Source organism: Microcaecilia unicolor, chromosome 7 (assembly GCF_901765095.1).
Source record: "Microcaecilia unicolor chromosome 7, aMicUni1.1, whole genome shotgun sequence".
In the NCBI taxonomy this organism is placed as follows: domain Eukaryota; kingdom Metazoa; phylum Chordata; class Amphibia; order Gymnophiona; family Siphonopidae; genus Microcaecilia; species Microcaecilia unicolor.
This window is the reverse complement of record NC_044037.1, coordinates 65410962-65433376: the sequence shown is the minus strand read 5'-3', so window position 1 is coordinate 65433376 and position 22415 is coordinate 65410962. Positions and strand designations below refer to the sequence as shown.

The following is a 22415-nucleotide window of genomic DNA, read 5'->3' as shown; positions in this document are numbered from 1 at the left end:
CTAAACAAAATGAAAATTGTTTTGCCTCACATCCCTATAAAACACCCCTGCTGCAAAAAAACAAAAATAAAAAACAAAAAACAGGTGTTTATTGGATAATTACCAGAAAAACACCACTTCCTCTAGTACTCTCTCACCTTTTCCCTTGCTTGTCCTGTATCCTCCACTCAGTATTTGTGCCTAGTCTATGCTAAGAACTCCCAAATGACAATAACTGTGGCATGACATACAGATATTTTGTATACTCTCAAAGAATCCCTAATTATCTGGAAAATAGCTAAATCTACAATTTATGAATACTCATGAACAGAACAAATTTCATCATTTTTCACCTCATTTGCCCTAGAATTTCCCATTAAACATTTTGCAAAACCTTCACTGAGGTAGATATTTTATTCATGGACATTTGCAGAGGTGAAAAGCTTAAGTGTTTTTGTTTTCTCTTTGTCTAATTTTGCACATCTGTAGTGGGGCAGAGTGTCAACGGCTCAGAAATTGTGCATGTCTGTTCTAGTTTCCCAGTCCATTGCTATCTGCTGTCTTGCTGTGAGCTCTTTGGAATCAGTTCTGGGTTTGACAGCATAAGAAAATTGAAAATGTCAAGGATCTGCATATAGAAGTCAAAATTATGGCAGGTAGGGGACGTAATGCTTGTCTAAATGCTGTATAATAATAAATTATGAACTGGCAAAAATTAAATTCCTCCATGTTGAATTCTGAAGGTAGCAGAAGCATATTAGAAAGTTGAGTGAACATGCCTTATATGTTTTAGGCTGAAGTGTATCTTAGCAATTTATCCATTGTGAGACTTGAAGGTGAAGGGGAGGAATATGTACAAGCTGATAAAGATAAGGCGGAATTGCTTAAGAAATATTTCTGTTCTGTGTTCACAGTTGAAGGGCCGGGACCTGGATTGAAGAAGACACATAAATAGGAATGGAGGGGGTGGTAGTCCCTGAATGATTTTCAGAGGACCATGTTAATAAGGTGCTGGCTAAACTAAAGGTGGACAAAGCGATAGGGCCAGGTGGCATACATCCGAGGGTACTGAAAGAACTTAGGAAATTTCTAGACTCTACTGGCTGACCTTTTCAATGCTTCTCTAGAGTCAGGAGTGGTCCCAGAGGACTGGAGAAAAGCATATGTGGCCCCTCTCCACAAAAGCGGAAGTAAAGAAGAGGTTGGGAACTACAGGCCGGTAAGTCTGACTTCTGTGGTAAATAAATTAATGGAAACACTGTTAAAACAGAGAACAGTAAAGTTTTTGGAATCCAATGGATTACAGGACCCAAGGCAACATGGTTACATTAGAGGCAAGTCTTGTCAGACAAATCTGATTAATTTCTTTGACTGGGTGACCAGAGAGTTAGCTTGAGGGAGAGTGCTAGATGTGGTGTATTTAGATTTTAGTTAAGCCTTTGACACAGTTCCGCATAGATGACTAATAAATAATTTGAATGCACTCGGTATGGACCCTAAAGTGACTAGCTGGGTTAGGAACTGGTTGAGTGGAGGGCGACAGAGGGTAGTGGTAAACTGAGCTCATTCTGAGAAAAAGGACGTTAGTGGTGTGCCACAAGATTCGGTTCTTGGGTCAATTCTTTTTTCACATTTTGGTTTGCCTCTTTGTGGATGATACCAAAATCTGCAGTAGGTTAGACACCCCTGATAGTGTGGATAACATGAGGAAGGACTTAGCAAAGCTAGTAAATGGCCTGGAATTTGGCAGCTTAGATTTAATGTTAAAAAATGCAGTGTCATGCATTTGGGCTGCAAAAACCCAAGGGAACAGTACAGTTTAGAAGGTGAAGAACTTTTGTGCATGAAAGTGGAGCGGGTCTTGGGTGTGATTGTAAATGATGATCTTAAGGTGGTCAAACCAAGTAGAAAAGGTGACAGCAAAAGCTAGAAGGATACTTGTGTGCATAAGAAGAGGAATAGCCAATAGCAAAAAGGAGGTGATGGTGCCCCTCTGCAAGACTCTGGTGAGATCTCATTTAGAACGTTGTGTACAATTCTGGAGACTGCATCTTCAAAAGGGTCAAAGGGTCATGGATTTGATATACTGCCTTTCTGTAGATACAACCAAAGCGGTTTACATATATTGTATGCAGGTACTTTATCTGACCCTAGTGGGAGAGGGGAGATATGATAGAGACATTGAAATACCTACGAGGCATAAATGCACAGGAGGCGAGTCTCTTTCAATTGAAAGGAAGCTCTGGAACGAAATGGCATACGATGAAGTTAAAAGGGGATAGACTCAGAAGTAACCTGAGGAATTACTTTTTCACAGATAGGGTGGTGAATTCATGGAACAGCCTCCTTGTGGAAGTGGTGAAAATGAAAAGAGTTTATGAATTCAAGAGAGCTTGGGACAAGTACATAGGATCTCTAAGGGAGAGATAGGGAGAGTAGATGGCATGGATGGGCAGACTGGATAGGCCATATGATCTTTATCTGCCTACATTTTTCTATTTGCACTGTCAGTCAATAAGTATGTATTTTGGGAACCATCACATTTGACTTCCGTTCTGGCTACTAGGAAGGTGCCAGTAAGGGACTCTCAGGGGGTTTCTACTTATGGGGTTTAAAATGGAGCTGCTCTTTGTAATCAGCATGTAATTTGTTTTTCAGAATGTGAAGGAATTTCTTTTGTATATTATTCTCCTCAAAAGTATTGGATCCTTTATTTTGTGGACTTGAGCAAGATGTTGATGATTTTCCTGATATTATTGGCTCTTTTTTTTTTTTGCTTTCTGTACAAGTGGACTTACTTGATTATATTGTAATTGTGAAACATAAATACATTTTTTTTAATTGGAGAAATTACTTTTTCACAACACATAGGTTAGTGCACCATTATGTAGGTATTTCCTGCGCGCTAAGGCCATTTTTAGTGCAGCCATAAAATGGCTGATTTTACGTTTTCTGAATTATTGGCCATATGCTAATGTTGCCATTAGTGCATGGCCATTAACAGATAGTAGCGCATGAGCCTCTACCGCCACAGGTTAATCAGACGCTAATCAGATTGGGGATCTTTTACTAAACCTCGGTAGGATTACCACAGGCTTACCATATGCTAAAAAGAGCACTACTGTGGGACATGCTGAGGTGTCCTGTGGTAGTGTTCTGCTTAACATGCGCTAATCCCGCACTAGCAGATATTTATTTTCCAGCATGGGAGGCATATCTGGGGGTGGAGAGTAGGCATGCCTGCTTTAATTGGGTAGTGCGGGCGCATTACCGTTTGCTACCCGATTAGTGCAAGAGCCCTTACCACCTCCTAAATCTGCAATGTGTGCACAGAAATACCATTAATAATATCTTTTCCTTGCCAGTGTTACCAGCTTATCCTCGGTCAGTTGCACTGGTAAATCTATTTCTGGTTAACCACATCAAATACATGGATTTATGATTGCCATGTAAATATTTAGAGACTACTACTATTTAACATTTCTAGAGCGCTATAAAGTGTACGCAGCGCTGTACAAACACAGAAGAAAGAGTGATTCCCATAAGCAAAATAGCATTTTACCTATGAAAATCAGGGCTTTCATTATTGTACAATCTATCTATGAGTGAAAGTATCTCTGGTACTTAACACCGTTCATTCCTTTGCCTGCTTAGGACAGAGACAGTACAGTGGGTAGGACTACTACTACTACTACTAATAGCGCTGAACACTTGACATAGAGAGACAGTCCCTGCTCAAAGAGCTTACAAGCTAGGTAAAACAGACAGACAAGACATTACAGGCAAGGGAATTACAGGGTAGAGAGGAACAAGGAGGAGGAGAGCAAATGAGTAGCAGTTAGGAGCCAAAGGCAGTAGTGAAAAGGTGAGCTTTCAGCATAAATTAAAAAAACAGGTAAAGGAGGAGCTAGACGTATGGGTTCGGGAAGACAGTTCCAGGCATAAGGTGCCGCAAGACAAAAGGAACGAAGTCTGGAGTTAGCGTTGGAGGAGAAGGGGGACAACAAGAGAGATTTGTTCAGAGAGCGGAGTTCATGGGGAGGAATGTAGGGAGAGATGAGAGAGGAGAGGTAATGAGGGGTCATAGAGTGGATGCATTAAAGGTCAGCAAGAGGAGTTAGAACTGTACATGGAAGCGGACAGGGAGCCAATGAAGTGACTAGTGTGGGCATAACGATTCTGGTGGAAAATAAGTCAAGCTGCAGAATTTTGGACAGATTGGAGAGGAGAAAGATGATTGAGTGGACTAGAAGGCAGAGGGCAGGATGATAGACTAGCAAGTGGAAGAGCAGGTGATGGGTTTTTCTCTTTCAAAATGTTAGCAACCCTAGATTGATCCAGCCTATAAATGTGTGCAGGGAGCTACTTGAGATTTTTCAGTGCAAGGTAGGAAGCCAGGAACGCATTTACCCCAGAATGTGACAGAAGACTCAGAGCAAGTCACAAGTATTTTGTGCATAGAAATTTATTTATTCCTGGAGAATGAACACTAAGCTAACAATGGGTAAAGGCACTGAAGAGTGCCATTGGCATGATGATGGTTGCAAGAAGGTAATAGTGAAACAGCTACAGGCATGAATCAGCTTTATAAATTTCTAATGCCAGATAATACCAATAGGTTAAGCATACACTGAGAGGTTTACTCGGATGACAGTCAAGGTACATAATGACCATAATTTTACAAAGGTTAATGCCAATCTTAGGCAAAACCTGCCAATGTGGAAGTGATTCTTGGATTTCTGTAATGGAAAAATGTTGATGAGGTAACCTGAGGTTAACAGTATGGAAATTAAACAGCTTATGAATGCCACTGGAGATAAAGACTCTGGTACATACTTAAACCAAAAATGGGGTGTAGCAAAATGGTGTATAAAGTGACGCAATAAAGGTTTAACCAGGGATACAGTATATGCATCGTTTTTTGATCTTTTTTGATAGTAATGTTCATGTATTCAGGGAAATCAGATTTCATGGGCAGAAAGGTTGTTTTCTGGGCAGACAACATGGTAGTGTTTCAGTTAATAAATAAACAAACCACATATTCTAGTGCAGGCTGAGGTTGCTCAGTGTGCTGTGAAGTGCCTGAATCTGAATATGGAATTTAAGGCAAAATAAGCACCTGCTAAAAAAATAACCTGTTAATATTTAATCAGCAGAGGTCAGCACTGTTTTAAGTGCTAACTGTTGATAATTCATAGTTCATCTTTATTTAACATATTGCCACTCAAATTCAAATATCTAAGCAGTTTCAAAACTCATGGAAGAAAACAAGGGGAAAGAGACACAGCAGGTTGGCCTAGGCTACATAACAATTCTTAATACAAAATAAAACTGAAAAAGGCCATGGCAGATGCTGCAAATATATGTTCCGAGGTTATTTGGGGCTGGGATAAAGTTTCCATGTGCACCTTTTCTAACCTCTGTGATTGTCAAACTTCTCCTGACAGTGTAAGGGTATTAGACAAATTAGGTGAATCTTCAGCCTTCCATCCTCCCCCAATTACTTTTCCTGCATTCTTCATATGCTGATTTTGCTTTAGCAGCCCACACTTCAATTAAGTCAGGAGCATACTGATTAATAAATAAATAATGGTAATGTCTCTGGGCCAAGGAGAGAGAGTGGGTAGTCCATGCCTGTCTGGAGACTGGCGGCCAACAGACTGACTCATATTGACCATTCTGCTAGTTGCTGGCTTCCTTTTAAGAAAAGAGGCCAGGCTGACCACATGCCAAATTGGCAGCCCTAGATTCATCAGGAACTATACACAAGAAGTCAATATTAATGTCCTCTTTCTTTGGGTGTATTCACCATTGATCATTATAGAAAGCTACTGAATTTGAATCACCATTCTACTACATTTCTTTGAAGGGGTGAACAAACATGTGGAATAAAGGTGAGCTGGTCAATATTGTGTATCTGGATTTTCAAAAGGCATTTGACAAAGTACCTCATGAGATTCCAGAGGAAATTGGAGAGTCATGGGATAGGAGGTCGTGTCCTATTGTGGATTAAAAACTGGTTAAAAGATAGAAAACAGAGAGTAGGATTAAATGGTCAGTATATTCAATGGAGAAGGGTTGATAGTGAGGTTCCGCAGGGGTCTGGGACCGCTGCTTTTTAAACATATTTATAAATGATCTAGGTATGAGAATAACTAATGAGATAATTAAAAATTTGCCAATGACACAAAGTTATTCAAAGTTGTTAAATCGCAAGAGGATTGTGAAAAATTGATAGAGGACCTTATGAGACTGGGTATCCTAACGGCAGATAACTTTAATGTGAGCAAGTGCAAAGTGATGCTGTGACAGAACAGTGTGTTTTAAGCCTGTAAAACTGCCTTATTTCCTGAAGTGTATTTCTCTAGTTTGACCAGAAGGTGGTGCATGTTTGTTTTGAAGCTGCTATAGAACCAAGGCTGTTTTCTTGGTTTAAGCCTTACGGAAAGGCAGTTTGCAGTATACTTTCAAAGATTGTTGTTCTGGGCTCTGATTGGCCCAGGAGCTTATTTCATTTGGATCTTTACTGGCTTTTCCTCCAGTCTTAGCCAGGAAGAAAGGAGAGAGGGATTTCTTTGCTAAGGCCCTGTAAACAGTTACATTTGATAACTTGTGAGCAGCTATATGTCCTGATCTTCCCAGGTACTTTTTAGAAAGTAAACAAATGTGTAGATAGTTTTGTAATTGATTCATATTTCAGTTACCTGTTATTGTTTGCTGATTGTACTTTTTTTTGTTCATTGTTCAGTATTTTTAAGACAATGAACACTATTCAGTTTATTGCCTCTGCTGTCTGGACTGATAAAGAATCCTGGTGGTTTGTGTGTTGGGTCTGTGAGTGCTTACTGGGAACTGTGGGACCCCTGGGAGTGTGGCCTCCAGTAACCTAGAAATCACTGGGGATAATTTGAGAGCAGGAGACTCACCGAGAGGTGGTTGTGACCCAGTCAGTGGGAGGAGGGTGCTAGCGCAGAGTACAAGCGGCAGATGGAGGTGGACCTGAGCTGTGCTGGGGATAGACCCTCTAAGTAGCTGTGGGGTAACCCCAGGTGGGTGGTTAAGCATTTTGTGACAGATGCATGTGGGAACGAGGAACCCAAACTATAGCTACGTAATGCAAGGCTCCACACTAGGAGTCACCAACGAGGAAAAGGATCTAGGTGTCACCATTGATGATACGTTGAAACCCTCTGCTCAGTGCGCAGAGGCTGCAAAGAAAGCAAATAGAATGTTAGGTATTATTAGGATATTGTATAACTTAAGAAGAAACCAATTCGAAATTTTATGAGCTAAGTGCATGTAATGTAGACCTCTGACCTCTGTGTGCCGAAACACGGCTCGTGTCGGGTCACTAAGGAGAGATTGATGTTCAAGTTATATGATTAAAGGAACTATATCCCATTTTGAAGGCTCCTGATGCTTCTTTTGGCTATTTGGACTTTGTTCTGTACTTTGGACCCTCTTCGTACTGGTTATTAGTAAAATTTGCAAGTTTTATTGTTCTTATTGGAAAAGGTTTTACTACTCTGGCAATTAGAGCCCTTTATAGTTTTTTTTAATTTTCCCAACTACCTCCTTGTCTCCATGCATGTTTAAGGTTCCTAGCTGATAACTCCCTTCAGGGAGCAGGTATGGTACAATATCACAAAATCATGCATGAAACTGTTCAGTAGCCACTGTACTTCTGGATGTTCATAATTCCTCAATTTTATTTTGTAATCTGTCAATACTGATTGTCTCGAGGACCTCTCCCAAACGTTTTGTGAATTTCACTGTCAGTTCTGATTGCGATAACTATATGAATTAACAGTTTGTTGGTTCTCCCCTCCACAACCTGCATCCTGCAATAAGCCCTTTTAAACTGCGGTAAACACACCCTAGTGCTTACTGCAGCTTAATAAGAGGAGCCCTTAAAGAGAGGTAAGGAGTCTATTCTGCAGCGGTGCAGCATAACAGGAATTTCCAGGTGCACGGAGTCCTAAGAGAGACAGAAGTTTCATTAATAAAATCAGTAGGAGAACCTGCCACAGCTGAAGTAAGGAGTTCCTGGCTAACTGCTGTATATAATTATTATATTTTTTTTAACAATGAAAACTTGATTTGCTATGCTACTCTTGAGTGTGGAGAGTATCTTTGTAGGTTTTAGTCATTGCATCCAAAGGGCATCAAAGTGAAGCTTCCCTCTTGTTCACAAATAAACCATACTGAGAATCTACCCTTCATAATGATGAAATTAGAGGAAGATTACATTAGTTTATAAAAAAATCTGTTCTTTTTCCATAACTGGTATGTGGCCCCCAATGAACTTGTAGTGCAGATGTACTCTGCTCACCTTGATTTTGATTCTTTTGCTCTTATCCCACTATTCCCAACTTTTTTTTTGTCCTTTTGCCCTTACCTTGTTTTTCAGAAATTGTTTAGCCTGCATTCCTTGCCAGGCTGTGGTTTTATGCAATTCAGGCCTTGATACAGTAAGGGCTTTGCTAAAATGCCACTCTAAGCTTCAGTGCACAGTATTCTAATGCAAGCATTTTACTTCCGATGCAGTTTACCCCCACGTCAAAAAGTGTGTGCTGTCAAAAAAAGTAATACACACCACTGTGGTAATATGCAGCCATTTGCTGCATTGAGAGTACAGTAGAATATCTCCCTTCTGGATTTTGTAATCCCCCATCCCCTGACCTTCCCCACAGTAAGCCCTGGTGGTGTTAGTGGAAACTACTTCACTCCTCCCCCTGACTGTCCAAAACTATTTCCTGGTCATCTTGGTGGGTATTCCTCTAGACACCCTGATCCTCCTCCCATAACCTACAAAAAATAATCTTTAACGGTCCTAGTGGATCCCTTTGACTCCCCTTCAGAATTCTACACCTACCTCTAAACATTGGAAGGCAGGAGCTTCTCCCTTTTGCCAACTGCATACCCATCTGACAATCCTATCTCTTCCCTCATGTTTTATGCATGAAATGGGATTTGTAGTGTAGATTCTCTATTTATATTTCCATACTTGTGACACTTATCCTAAACCCTGAGGCTCTGTTGGGAGACGCTTTATTGTGAAGGTTGGTAATGAAATCCTGCAGTAGTTTTGTCTCATGAATAGCCAATACTCTGGATGTTATTACTAGTTTGTTGTGTCAAAGCTGTGTTAATTATGTGGGGTGGGGGAAGGTGAAGGGAAGAATATGAACCCTCTCACTAACTCAGCTTGTTTGGAGGGAGTAACTGAAGATATGATGCATTCTTTGCTTCGCAGCCCTGGTAGTTATTTGCCTGTATCATTTTGCTCTTTCTGCTGCATAGTCACATAGCCAAAGGCTATCCTGGTGGCTGGTTCCTATCAGTGAATCCTCCATATGGCTGGTGAGGGCTCTCGCTTGGGCTATACTGTGATTCTTTTTACTTCCCTTCAACTATTGTAAAGCAAATCACAGGAAAAGATGTAATACAGCAAATTGAAAAACTAAATAGTAACAAATCACCAGAACTGGATGGTACTCCCTTCAGAGTTTTGAAAGAGCCCAAACCTGAAACTAAAATGTTACTAGTCCCCTTTAATCTATCATACAGAACAGCAATTTACCTGAGGACTAGAGGATGGCCAATGTAATGCCAATTTTTCAAAAGGATGACTCAGCATAGATTTAGCAATGGAAAGTCTTGCCTTATTGATTTGCTTACATCTTCAAACAAGTCTAACATATGGATAAAGGTGAACTGAACTGAATTTGGATTTTCAGAAGGCATTTGGAAAAGTCTTTCAACAGATACTCCTCAGGAAATTAAAAAGTGAGGGGTTAGGAGAAAGTGCTTTATTGTGGATTGACAGAAAACATCCCAAAATCAAAATTAAAGGAAAATCAACAATAAACCAGAAAAGCCCTTCATAAAAAAAATATTTAAAATAAAAGGGACCATCAGAGGGAAGGGCAATACTACAGCCAATGCAAAGCTGGAACAATTGGTGCGAAGGTGGCGGACCTCACGCGTCACCTAGATAGGATTTTATATAGTGCTGGGGAGGAGACGGCTGTCTTGGTACATGTGGGTACTAATGACATAGGAAAATGTGGGAGAGAGGTTCTGGAAGCAAAATTTAGGCTCTTAGGTAGAAAGCTGAAATCCAGATCCTCCAGGGTAGCATTTTCTGAAATGCTACCTGTGCCACGCGCAGGGCCCAAGAGACAGGCAGAGCTCCAGAGTCTCAATGCGTGGATGAGACGATGGTGCAGGGAGGAGGGCTTTAGATTTGTTAGGAACTGGGCAACATTCTGGGGAAGGGGGAGCCTATTCCGAAAGGATGGGCTCCATCTTAACCAGAGTGGGACCAGGCTGCTGGCATCGGCGTTTAAGAAGGAGATAGAGCAGCTTTTAAACTAGAAATGGGGGGAAGGCCGACAGTCGCTCAAAAGAGCATGGTTCGGGATAAGGTATCTTTCAAAGATATCACCATAACAGGGAAGATAGAGTATCCTGATAGTGAGGTTGCAAAAGAGATTGTAGTAGATCGGGTATCCTTAAATAACAATAAAAATCAGACAAAAGATTGCCAATTAATACTGTCAAGTACTAAGCATGATGTACTTAGGAACAACAAACATAGTTTGAAATGTCTATATGCGAATGCCAGGAGCCTAAGAAATAAGATGGGGGAGTTAGAATATATTGCACTAAATGAAAAATTAGATATAATAGGCATCTCTGAGACCTGGTGGAAGGAGGATAACCAGTGGGACACTGTCATACCGGGGTACAAATTATATCGTAGTGATAGGGTGAATCGGATTGGTGGAGGGGTAGCATTGTATATTAACGAGAGCCTTGAATCAAATAGATTGAAAATTCTGCAGGAAACAAAACACTCCTTGGAATCACTGTGGATTGAAATTCCATGTGCAAAGGGGAAAAGGATAGTGATAGGAGTGTACTACCGTCCGCCTGGCCAGGACGAACAGCTGGATGCGGAAATGTTAAAGGAAATCAGGGACGCAAACAAACTGGGCAACACAATAATAATGGGGGATTTCAATTACCCGCATATACGTAGACTGGGTTAATGTAACATCTGTACACGCAAGGGACATAGGATTTCTTGATGAAATCAAGGACAGCTTCATGGAACAGCTAGTTCAGGAGCCGACAAGAGAAGGAAAAATACTAGACTTAGTCCTTAGTGGTGCTCATGATCTAGTGCAGGGGGTAACGGTACGAGGGCCGCTTGATACCAGTGATCATAATATGATCGGTTTTGATATTGGCATTGAAGGAAGTGAAACTAGGAAATCAAGTACGCTAGCGTTTAACTATAGAAAAGGTGATTACGACAAAATGAGAAAAATGGTGAAAAAAAGACTGAAAGGAGCAGCTCGCAGAGTAAAAAACTTGCGTCAGGCGTGGATGCTGTTTAAAAACACCATCCTGGAGGTTCAGGACAAATATATTCCACGTATTAGAAAAAAGGGAAAAAAGACTAAACGTCAGCCGGCGTGGCTAAACAGTAAGATAAAGGAAGTCATTAGAGTCAAAAAACAATCCTTCAGAAAGTGGAGAAGAGAACCAACTGAAAGTAACAGGATAGATCATAAGGAATGCCAAGCCAAATGCAAAGCGGAGATAAGGACGGCAAAAAAGGACTTTGAGAAGAAATTAGCGTTGGAAGCAAAAATACATAGTAAAAATTTTTTTAGATACATTAAAAGCAGGAAACCGGCCAAAGAGTCGGTTGGGCCGCTGGACGAAAATGGTGTTAAAGGGGCGATCAGGGAGGACAAAGCCGTAGCGGAGAAATTAAATGAATTCTTTGCTTCGGTCTTCACCGAGGAGGATTTGGGGGGGACACCGGTGCCGGAAAGAATATTTGAAGCGGGGGAGTCGGAGAAACTAAACGAATTCTCTGTAACCTTGGAGGATGTAATGGGTCAGTTCAGCAAGCTGAAGAGTAGTAAATCACCGGGACCTGATGGTATTCATCCCAGAGTATTAATAGAACTAAAAAATGAACTTGCGGAGCTACTGTTAGAAATATGCAATCTGTCCCTAAAATCGAGTGTAGTACCGGAAGACTGGAGGGTAGCCAATGTTACTCCGATTTTTAAGAAGGGTTCCAGAGGAGATCCGGGAAATTATAGACCGGTGAGTCTGACGTCGGTGCCGGGCAAGATGGTGGAGGCTATTATTAAGAATAAAATTGCAGAGCATATACAAAAACATGGACTGATGAGACAAAGTCAGCACGGATTTAGTGAAGGGAAGTCTTGCCTCACCAATCTAATGCATTTTTTTGAGGGGGTAAGCAAACATGTGGACAATGGGGAGCCGGTTGATATTGTATATCTGGATTTTCAGAAGGCGTTTGACAAAGTGCCGCACGAAAGACTCCTGAAGAAATTGCAGAGTCATGGAATCGGAGGTAGGGTATTATTATGGATTAAGAACTGGTTGAAAGATAGGAAGCAGAGAGTAGGATTGCGTGGCCAGTATTCTCAGTGGAGGAGGGTAGTTAGTGGGGTCCCGCAGGGGTCTGTGCTGGGTCCGTTGCTTTTAATGTATTTATAAATGACCTAGAGATGGGAATAACTAGTGAGGTAATTAAATTCGCCGATGACACAAAATTATTCAGGGTCGTCAAGTCGCAGGAGGAATGTGAACGATTACAGGAGGACCTTGCGAGACTGGGAGAATGGGCGTGCAAGTGGCAGATGAAGTTCAATGTTGACAAGTGCAAAGTGATGCATGTGGGTAAGAGGAACCCGAATTATAGCTACGTCTTGCAAGGTTCCGCGTTAGGAGTTACGGATCAAGAAAGGGATCTGGGTGTCGTCGTCGATGATACGCTGAAACCTTCTGCTCAGTGTGCTGCTGCGGCTAGGAAAGCGAATAGAATGTTGGGTGTTATTAGGAAGGGTATGGAGTCCAGGTGTGCGGATGTTATAATGCCGTTGTATCGCTCCATGGTGCGACCGCACCTGGAGTATTGTGTTCAGTACTGGTCTCCGTATCTCAAAAAAGATATAGTAGAATTGGAAAAGGTACAGCGAAGGGCGACGAAAATGATAGTGGGGATGGGACGACTTTCCTATGAAGAGAGGCTGAGAAGGCTAGGGCTTTTTAGCTTGGAGAAGAGACGGCTGAGGGGAGATATGATAGAAGTGTATAAAATAATGAGTGGAATGGATCGGGTGGATGTGAAGCGACTGTTCACGCTATCCAAAAATACTAGGACTAGAGGGCATGAGTTGAAGCTACAGTGTGATAAATTTAAAACGAATCGGAGAAAATTTTTCTTCACCCAACGTGTAATTAGACTCTGGAATTCGTTGCCGGAGAACGTGGTACGGGCGGTTAGCTTGACGGAGTTTAAAAAGGGGTTAGATAGATTCCTAAAGGGCAAGTCCATAGACCGCTATTAAATGGACTTGGAAAAATTCCGCATTTTTAGGTATAACTTGTCTGGAATGTTTTTACGTTTGGGGAGCGTGCCAGGTGCCCTTGACCTGGATTGGCCACTGTCGGTGACAGGATGCTGGGCTAGATGGACCTTTGGTCTTTCCCAGTATGGCACTACTTATGTACTTATGTACTTAATGTACCCAAGTTGTCAGTCATGAGTCCCAACATGGCCTATAAATCCCACTTCTGTTGTGAACAAAATCAATTATTATTTTTTTAATTTTATTTTTTGTTTTATTTGTACCCCGCGCTTTCCCACTCATGGAAGGCTCAATGCGGCTTACATATTGTATACAGGTACTTATTTGTACCTGGGGCAATGGAGGGTTAAGTGACTTGGCCAGAGTCACAAGGAGCTGCCTGTGCCTGAAGTGGGAATCAAACTCAGTTCCTTAGTTCCCCAGGACCAAAGTCCACCACCCTAACCACTAGTTAGTCTATTAAACCTGTATCAAATATGAATTCACTGGTAGGTCCCAAATTCAAATGTGGCATTAGGCACAATCCAAGTTGATCCTTCAATAAAGATTATTTAAAAAAAAAAATCCATAAATATATTAGAACAAAAATACTACTTATCTTCGTTATATGCATAAATTTTAAACCTGTGCAGAATCTCCACTCCAGAGCTGTATTCTCAGCCCAACCTGGTATCAAGCTTAATTTCCTGCTTCAGGGACCTGGTAGTGACAGCAATTCATGTGCTTTCTGAAATGCCAAGTTTACCTCTTGGTTAAATAAGGTATTCAGCATGGTGACGCCTTGGAAAAAGAGATGCTAGACATGATGGACCCTTGTTCTGAGTGAGCATGACTTATCTTTAAAAGGTGTAGCTATGTTAGTCTGCTGTAATAAAATTGACAGAGGCAGGTTCACCTTATAGACTAACCAATTTATTAAGGGACATGGACTCTGGTCCTCAAATGCTCACACCTGAATAAATTGATTAGTGCATAAGGTGCCATCTGCCTCTGTCAATTTCATGGCTTTATTTTCTTGTGTTCTTATGCTGCTGTGTTGCTTTTGCGGTTATCTTTGTCCCCATCTCTGCTAGCTACTTATTATACTTCTGTCTGGCCCTCTACTGTTCCCCTAGGGGACTTGTATATATCATCAGATCTCTCACACATTCTCTTCCTCCTTTCCTTGTCCCCTGATGCTCCACTTTTACATTTTAATGGCTGCATTCTTCAAGATGCATGGGGCAGTAGCTGTACTGAGAGCCCTCAACCATTCAAGGTGGCCAGGTCAGCTTAAACAATTGTGTAGTTTCATTTACTGAAAGATTCAGACATAATGTCCAGAAAAGAAATAGTGTGCTGGCTTTTTAAACACTACCCTTTTGTGAGAGAAATAGCCACAGATTCCCCTGGAGGCTTCATTATACAGCAGCTACCTTCACTGGTTGGCTCAGGAGTCCATATGCCTCCAATCCTTAAGCTCAGAATTTAGCCAGGCTGGGGTTATGAGTAGGAGAAAAAAACCCCCCTGAAAATCAGTCATCTTCTTAACAATGGCAGCTTGACTCACAATAGCACTCAGCGTGAGTCTTCTGCAAACAGCCTTTCTCTGCCTTTTCTCTCTCAGCAAGTCCTGAGACTCCCTCAGTCTCACATTTCACACAGGCCTTCAGTCCTTTCTCCCCAAAGCCCTTTAATTTTCACTTTCACAGTGGTAGTGGCACAGCACGTCACGTACTGGAGAACTCCTCTTCCTTTTCTGCTTTCTTCAGTGAGGGTTGAGAGGCTGTCAGTGCCAGCTGCAAGCAGCTAATTAATTAAAAAGAATTGTGGGTGTTCTAGACACAGAGCAACTATGTCCTTCAGCTTGCATTTCATGCAGTCTGTCAGAGTACGTGGACGGTTTTGCTCCCTGGGTGAACCTATAAACAGACGCTCAGCTTACTTTTGTTTAGGAGCTATTCGGTTTGAGACTAGAAAGAACATAGGCAGGACAACTACAGCAGCACTGTAGGCAAACAGTAGATTTCAAGAAATGAGCACATTTAAAGTACGGTGCTGTATAAATCAAATATTATCCCCCGGACTCTATATAGTGCGCCTAGCGATTTGCACCGAAATCCAAGTGTATTCTATAACAATGTCCATAACTTAACTGGCTTGACAGGTTAATCAGTGTTGATAACAGTTCTTAACAGGCAATAATGAGCACTAATTAGAATTTACATGGACAACTCGCTAAGCGCATTCTGTAACGCGGTGCGCCTAACTTCTAACGCATTCAAGCAAAAGGGATGTGGTTATAGGTGGGTAGATGGGCATATTCAAATTTGCATGCATAGTTATAGAATATGGTCCAGTGTGTCTAAATCTACACGCTGGGATTTACATCACATTTTCGTTGGTGTAAATGGTTCTCATAGTTTTAGGTGCTGGGATATCAACTAAGAGTGTTCTGTATACCACGCCAAACTCTAGGTGCCGCTGATAGAAAAAGCTTAGTCGGCACTGATTTCTGCACTGATTTTTTAGGCACCATATCTAGAGTCTCCCATTATTTGTGTAAGGATTAGTTCCTGTCCTAGAGCAAGATTTTTTCAAGACAAAAGGCAATCTGCACAAGCTGATACAGAGAAGAAAGCTCTTGAACTTTATGTAATGATATAGAACACAACATATTTTGTAGTGGGAGTTCATAGATTTGCTTCACAATTAACCTGACCTATAAACAAATCTATATCCACCTTTTGATAAATAGAAAATTATTCTTTTCATGTAATCATTTCACATATACACAGTGGTTTGCTTTTCCTAGCATAACATCATAAAAGGAATTTATTTCCCTTTTATTCTCTTTGACACGTTAAAAGACAGTTCTGGGATACACTTGATTAAAGTATACTGTTGATATGCATCTAGTCTAGTCCAAATCTTGAAATGAAAACGTATAATGAGAGCATGGCAAGATTCTCATTAACTAACAAGAAAGAAATGAGACCTACTCTGAACTGATTAAAGACAACTAAAGAGTGGAGGAGAACCAGCTGGACCTTGACTAGCATGTGTCTGTTGAAGGATTGGAGAAGAAGTTCTAATTTGTATAAAAAATGTTATAAAGAGAAATGAATAACTTCAATAAGCATCTTGGGACAAATATACTGTTTACAAAAAATAAATATTTTAAAACTAAAATAATGATATTAAAAATGATTAGTTGAATTCCAACACAGCCTGCTAGCGAGAGGTACATCAGCTCTAAAAGATGGCACTCAATTATCCATATGTAAAGGTAAAAATATTATGTGGATGCACCATAAATACACTAACCCCCTAATTCTATAAGCTTAGTGCTTGAATGTAGAGGCTGTCCAAAGTCCTACAATAGAATGGTAGGGAATCGGACAGCCCTGAAAGAGGAGCTCCTGGGACATGACAGGGATGGACCATATACATGGACATTCCCAGGTAATAATGATAGCACGGCGATGTTCCCTGCTGGAAGTGAAGACATCTGCATTTAGACCAGCAACTCTGCAGAGTGAAAGAGTGGGCATTGCAGACCCTGCTATATGAGGTTGAGTGGGAGAATAGGAGGTTCAGCAAGAGTCATCCATATACAAAGATATACAGGCCAAGGACCCAGTTCCTTCAGCACACTGATGAAGAATGGACCATACACAATTTTTGTCAGGAGCTGGAACCCCTCTTACAGGCCCCAACTCATAGGGGTCACCCTGTGCCAGCCCATTTGAAAGTAACTTCCTTTCTTGCTTTCCTAGCCACTGGAAGTTACCAGTCACCATTGGCTGTCACAGCTGGACTCAGCCAACCAGCAATTTTACATTGCCTCTCCCAGTTTCTTGGCGCCTTTCTAATATGCACAGTATATAGCATTCCCAAGCATTCCACTCAGTCAACATAGAGGTGGTATGTAATGCCCAGGGGGAGATTATGGATGTGTATGCTTTTCTCAGGGTCATGCCATGACTCTTATATCTTTCAACATTCTGACATCTATGAAAGATATTAAAGCAGAGATATCACCAGTGACTGGCTACTGGGTAAGACGTGCACACACACACATGGCTCTATAGGGGAGACACATGCAAACCCAAAACATGCCATCCATTCATGCACTCAGACACAGAACCCATGGCACAAACCTGTCTATGCTCCCCTTATCTTAATGCTGTTTTCCTCGCTCCCACTCAGGTGACAGTGCATACCCCCAAAGGAGCTGGTTCATGACTCTTATAGTGGCTCCACAGAGTGAGGCAGAGGCATGCTATGATTGTGCACATAAAAGCATAAGAGCCCTCACAAAGAGAAACTGGCATACTTAAAAGCCATTTCAGATGTTTGGATCACTCGGGGGGGGGGGGGGGGGAGCTACTGTATAGCCCATCAAAGGATTGCAAAATTTTTGTCACATGCTACATGCTTCATAACTATGCCAAACAATGAAGACAGCCATTACTGGGCTTGAACGTGCAGGACCAAGAAGACTGCGAAGATGAACCAGCAAACCAACCCATTTTGGTGGGGCTGTCACCCTCACCAGATAGACATATCTGCCAGAAATGAACTCATACACAGACATTTTCAGTAAAAGTAAGTGTGTCAATTTACAATATGCAAATGCTACCATTATTGCATATCCTCTGCCCTTCCCCTCACTCACCCTCACATACATACTGTTCACACACTCCCCCTTCTCCATCAGCCCTCACCTTATTTCTACACACTCATACCTCCCCTTCCACCTCCCCACAACCCCACCTTATCAGGCCCTTTTCTACCTAACCACTTCATTTCCCACCCTTTCCTTTCCCATGGCCCTTACCATGGTCTCCCCTGACACCTCTGCTTCTGGCTACTGTTGGTGATGGTGCTGGGTGCACTGTGGGTGCTTGAACTGGTGCTGCCATAACTCACATCTGACTCTTCCTATTTTGTTGTCTTTTAAAAGTCTGGAAACATCATGGACCCAGTAGACCCCTGGCAGCTGACAGACACAGTCTGTGATGATGGTGGCATGGGCAAGGGAGGACAAGTTAGCACAAGTGTGTCATCTGATCTGCCTGAATCCTCAGGTCTTTGGTGCTTCCTGCTGTGTGGTTGCATGATGGAGGTGTTGGTGGAGGTAGATGTATTTGAGTGCATATCAGTGGTCTGTGTTGTACGTTGGGCACATCTGGGCAGTGCAGCATGGTCAAGGAGGGCAGCTTGTGTTCTTGCATGTCCCTGTGTAGTGCTGCCTCTTCATCCCATAAGCTCTGCTGTACCCTATCATATCCAGGCTATGGTGTTATATAATTTAGATATATATATATATATATATATGAACAATTTTTGGGTTTAAAGTTCATATAATTTCCTGATTTTTCTTTGGCTACCCCAAGGTGCCGTAAGGACTCTTTTGGGGGATTTTGCCCAAGGGTCTTGGTGATGGGGGCATCATACTTGTTAAATTTTCCTGTTATATGTCACGTAAAAATTTAATGGTGGTGATTTATTTCTTGAATCTAAGCAATTGTTAGAATTTTTGGTGGCTTGGGAGGATGGTCCGACCATAATAGTAGTTTTTTTTTGGTTAGCACATAATCTGGCTGTCACTGTATATGATTCCTCTGCCTTGTTGGTTAGGATTTTATTTCTTTTTCTATATTTATTTTTCCTGCTTTACTTCAGCAATATTGTGTGGCTGCATCCAAAAATGCAAACAGGCTGCTAGGAATTGTTAGGAAAGGGATGGTGAATAAGACCAAAAATACTATAATGCCTCTGTATCGCTCCATGGTGTGACCACACCTTGAGTATTGCATTCAGTTCTGGTCACAGTATCTCAAAAAAGATATCGTGGAATTAGAAAAGGCTCAAAGAAGAGTGACCAAAACAGTGCCGTAGCGAGGGTGCCTGACACCCGGGGCGGGTCGCTGCTGCGCACCCCCCCACCCTGGGTGCAGGGCACGGCGCGCCCCCTCCGGAGTGCATCCCCCCACCGAAACGCACCCTACCTTTCAGCGAGGGGCAGGCGGGAGGGCTGATCCGCCCCCAGTGCATGTCACTGGGAGCTGCGTTGGCTCTGCTGCTTCCCTGCTTTCTCTGCCCCGGAACAGGAAGTAACCTGTTCCGGGGCAGAAAGAGCAGGGAACCAGCGAGCCGACACCCCCCCCCCCCCCCAGCGCATGCACCTGGGGCGGACCGCCCCACCGCCCCCCTCTTCCTACGCCACTGGACCAAAATGATAAAGGGGATGGAACTCCTCTCATATGAGGAAAGGCTAGGGTTAGGGTTCTTCAGCTTGGAAAAGAGACAGATGAGGGGAGATATGATTGAGGTCTACAAAATCCTGAATGGTGTAGAACGAGTAGAAGTAAATCAATTTTTTACTCATTCCAAATGTGCAAAGACAAGGGGACACTCGAGGAAGTTAAATGGCAATACTTAAAAAAAAAAAGACAAAATATTTTTTCACTTTACGAATAGTTAAGTTCTGGAAATCTTTGTTGGAGGATGTAGTAACAGATGTTAGCGTATCTGGGTTTAAAAAAGGTTTTGACAAATTCCTGGAAGAAAAGTCCATAGTCTGCTATTGAGACAGACATGGGGAAGCAACTGCTTGCCCTGGGATTGGTAGCATGGAATGTTGCTGCTAACTGGGTTTCTGCTAGGTACTTGTGACCTGGCTTGGCCACTGTTTGGAAAATAGGATACTGGGCTAGATGGACTATTTATTGGTCTGACCCAGTATGGCTATTCTTATGTTCTTATGTATGATTAATGAATGATGTTTATTTCCTCTATTAAGTGAGTTTTCTGTATCTCTGTCTTTTTCTGATTTCTTTTTCTTCACTCAACGTGTAATTAAACTCTGGAATTCGTTGCCGGAGAATGTGGTAAAGGCGGTTAGCCTAGCAGAGTTTAAAAATGGTTTGGATGTTATGTTGAAATTCTAAAAGAAAAATGAAAAAAACAAAAACCAAACTGGTAAGGGCAAAAAAGGGTAAGTTATAGAAGGAAAAAGGGGCAAGGCAAGAGACTAGTGATAACTCAACAAGTGCTCCAGACTTTGGAGGTCATGCTGTAGGCCTGCTGGAAAAGCCAGGTTTTTATTGCTGTCAGACTGTCATAGTAATGCTTGAATGTTTTCACTTATATACACTGTCAGCTAGCACATTTGCTTATTTCCGATCTGAGGAAGAAGGGCGACCTTCGAAAGCTAATCAAGAAATGTATTAAGTTATGTCCAATAAAAAAGGTATCATCTTATTTTCTTTTCCATGTTTTATTTTGTTTGATTTCTATTGATAACCTTAAGAGTGGACTAACACGGCTACCACACTCCTCTACTTATTGCTGTCTTGAAATTTTTGAAAGATGATTCTGCCCTGATCAAAATTGGGAGCCAATTCCAGAAAAACAGAGCAGTAAAGAAAAAAGCTCGATGACCAGTTAACACAAGCTGGGCAGATTTTGGGCCTGTAAGAACCAGATGAAAATCATTGATAGAATGCAGTAGCCGAATTGGGGAATAGTTGAAGAAACTAAATAGTCAGACATAAATGCTCTAAAAGTGAGTATTAGAAGCTTAAAGATAACTCACTGAACTAAGGGAAGCCAATTACATTTTTGCAAAAGAAGAGTGACGTGATTGTATTTCTTTGAATGACAAATCAATTTAATAGCAATTTTCTGAATTGTTTGAAGTTTCTTCAGATTAGCATGTGTGCAACCAAGGTAACTAATATTGCAATAATCTAGCCTCGAAACTATAAGGGATAGGACTACTTGTAAAATACATGCTATGGGGTCCTTTTACCAAGTGGAGGTAAAAGGTGGCCCACAGTGGTGTTGGCACGTAGGATTGCCATGTGCTGAGGCCACCTTTTACTGCAGTGGGTAAAGGACATTTTCTGCATTGAAGCAGTAAATGGTTGTGCCCTACTTTAAAAATGGGCACGTGGCCATTTACTGCCAGAGCCCTTTCTGCCTTCTATGTAGGAAGCGGTGAGGGCTCCAACAGTAACCCAGCAGTAATCGGGCAGTGCATGGTGCTTCCTGATTACTTCTGGGCATGCCTAATCCTCACCCACTGGCGCTAGAAAATTCTTTTTTTTCTATGGCTGGAAATGGCACGCAGAAAAAACAGAAGTACCGTTGGGCTTCTGGGCGAGCCCAGTGGTAGGGCTGATTTGCCACAAGCTACCACAGTGGTAGCCTTATATAAAATATATACATATTTACAGAATAGCCCTTAGGCAGAATTTTGGCATGTGCACAATACATGTGCATATGCCATTATTCGAATCATTTATGAATGTAATAAGTATGTAAATGTTAGTGCAGTTTATAGATTTACCCCCTTTGTGTGTTTTAACACTCAGGACTTCATATTTGTGAAAAAAATCTCACTTTAGTTGTTTATTTTTAATGTATACTTCTGTGTATTAACTTATAGACTTTATAGTTCTAATATCTTGTAACTATTACCATTTTAAGACAGTATGTTGTTGTATTTAGGTTGCAAATAATCTGACTATATGCAGTATTAGATCATTTTCAGTATCCACTGCGTGTATGTATCAAGCTGCTATTTTTCCACATTTATAGCTTTTCCATGATTTCATTCCAAATTAGATTTATAAGCACATATGTTGCTAAAATTCAGGTAGTAACAGCACCTGTTATAGAACAAGAGATTACGTCTAAACACAGCATGGATCCGTACTTAATCATGTCTAACTATCTCAAATGTGTCCTGGTTGGGAGAATTGTGTATATTATCATTTACCTAGGATTGGATTAAAAAGTACATTGTCTTATTCTTCTACCCTCCTCCTTAAAAGCTGTTATGCATTCTAGTGCCAGAAATATGCTGCAGGGCTAGCCACCCACTGAGCTGGCTAGATTTATGTTTCAGATTTGCTGTGATTGAAAAGTACATTGGGATCTGTATTGTTGTTTGAGAATACAAGGTTTCTGGAGAGCACTGACAGTCAAAGATGAAAGTAGAATTGTAATAGC

General features: G+C 41.5%; 1 long non-coding RNA gene across 1 annotated transcript; it reads left to right on the top strand.

Annotated features, from left to right (window-relative positions):
• Window positions 1-3999: 3999 nt before the first annotated feature.
• Window positions 4000-20719, top strand: LOC115474950. The gene is made up of 3 exons (XR_003942945.1): window positions 4000-4141; window positions 6937-6940; window positions 20710-20719. It is a non-coding gene; the product is annotated as an uncharacterized LOC115474950 (long non-coding RNA).
• The last annotated feature ends 1696 nt before the right edge of the window (window positions 20720-22415 follow it).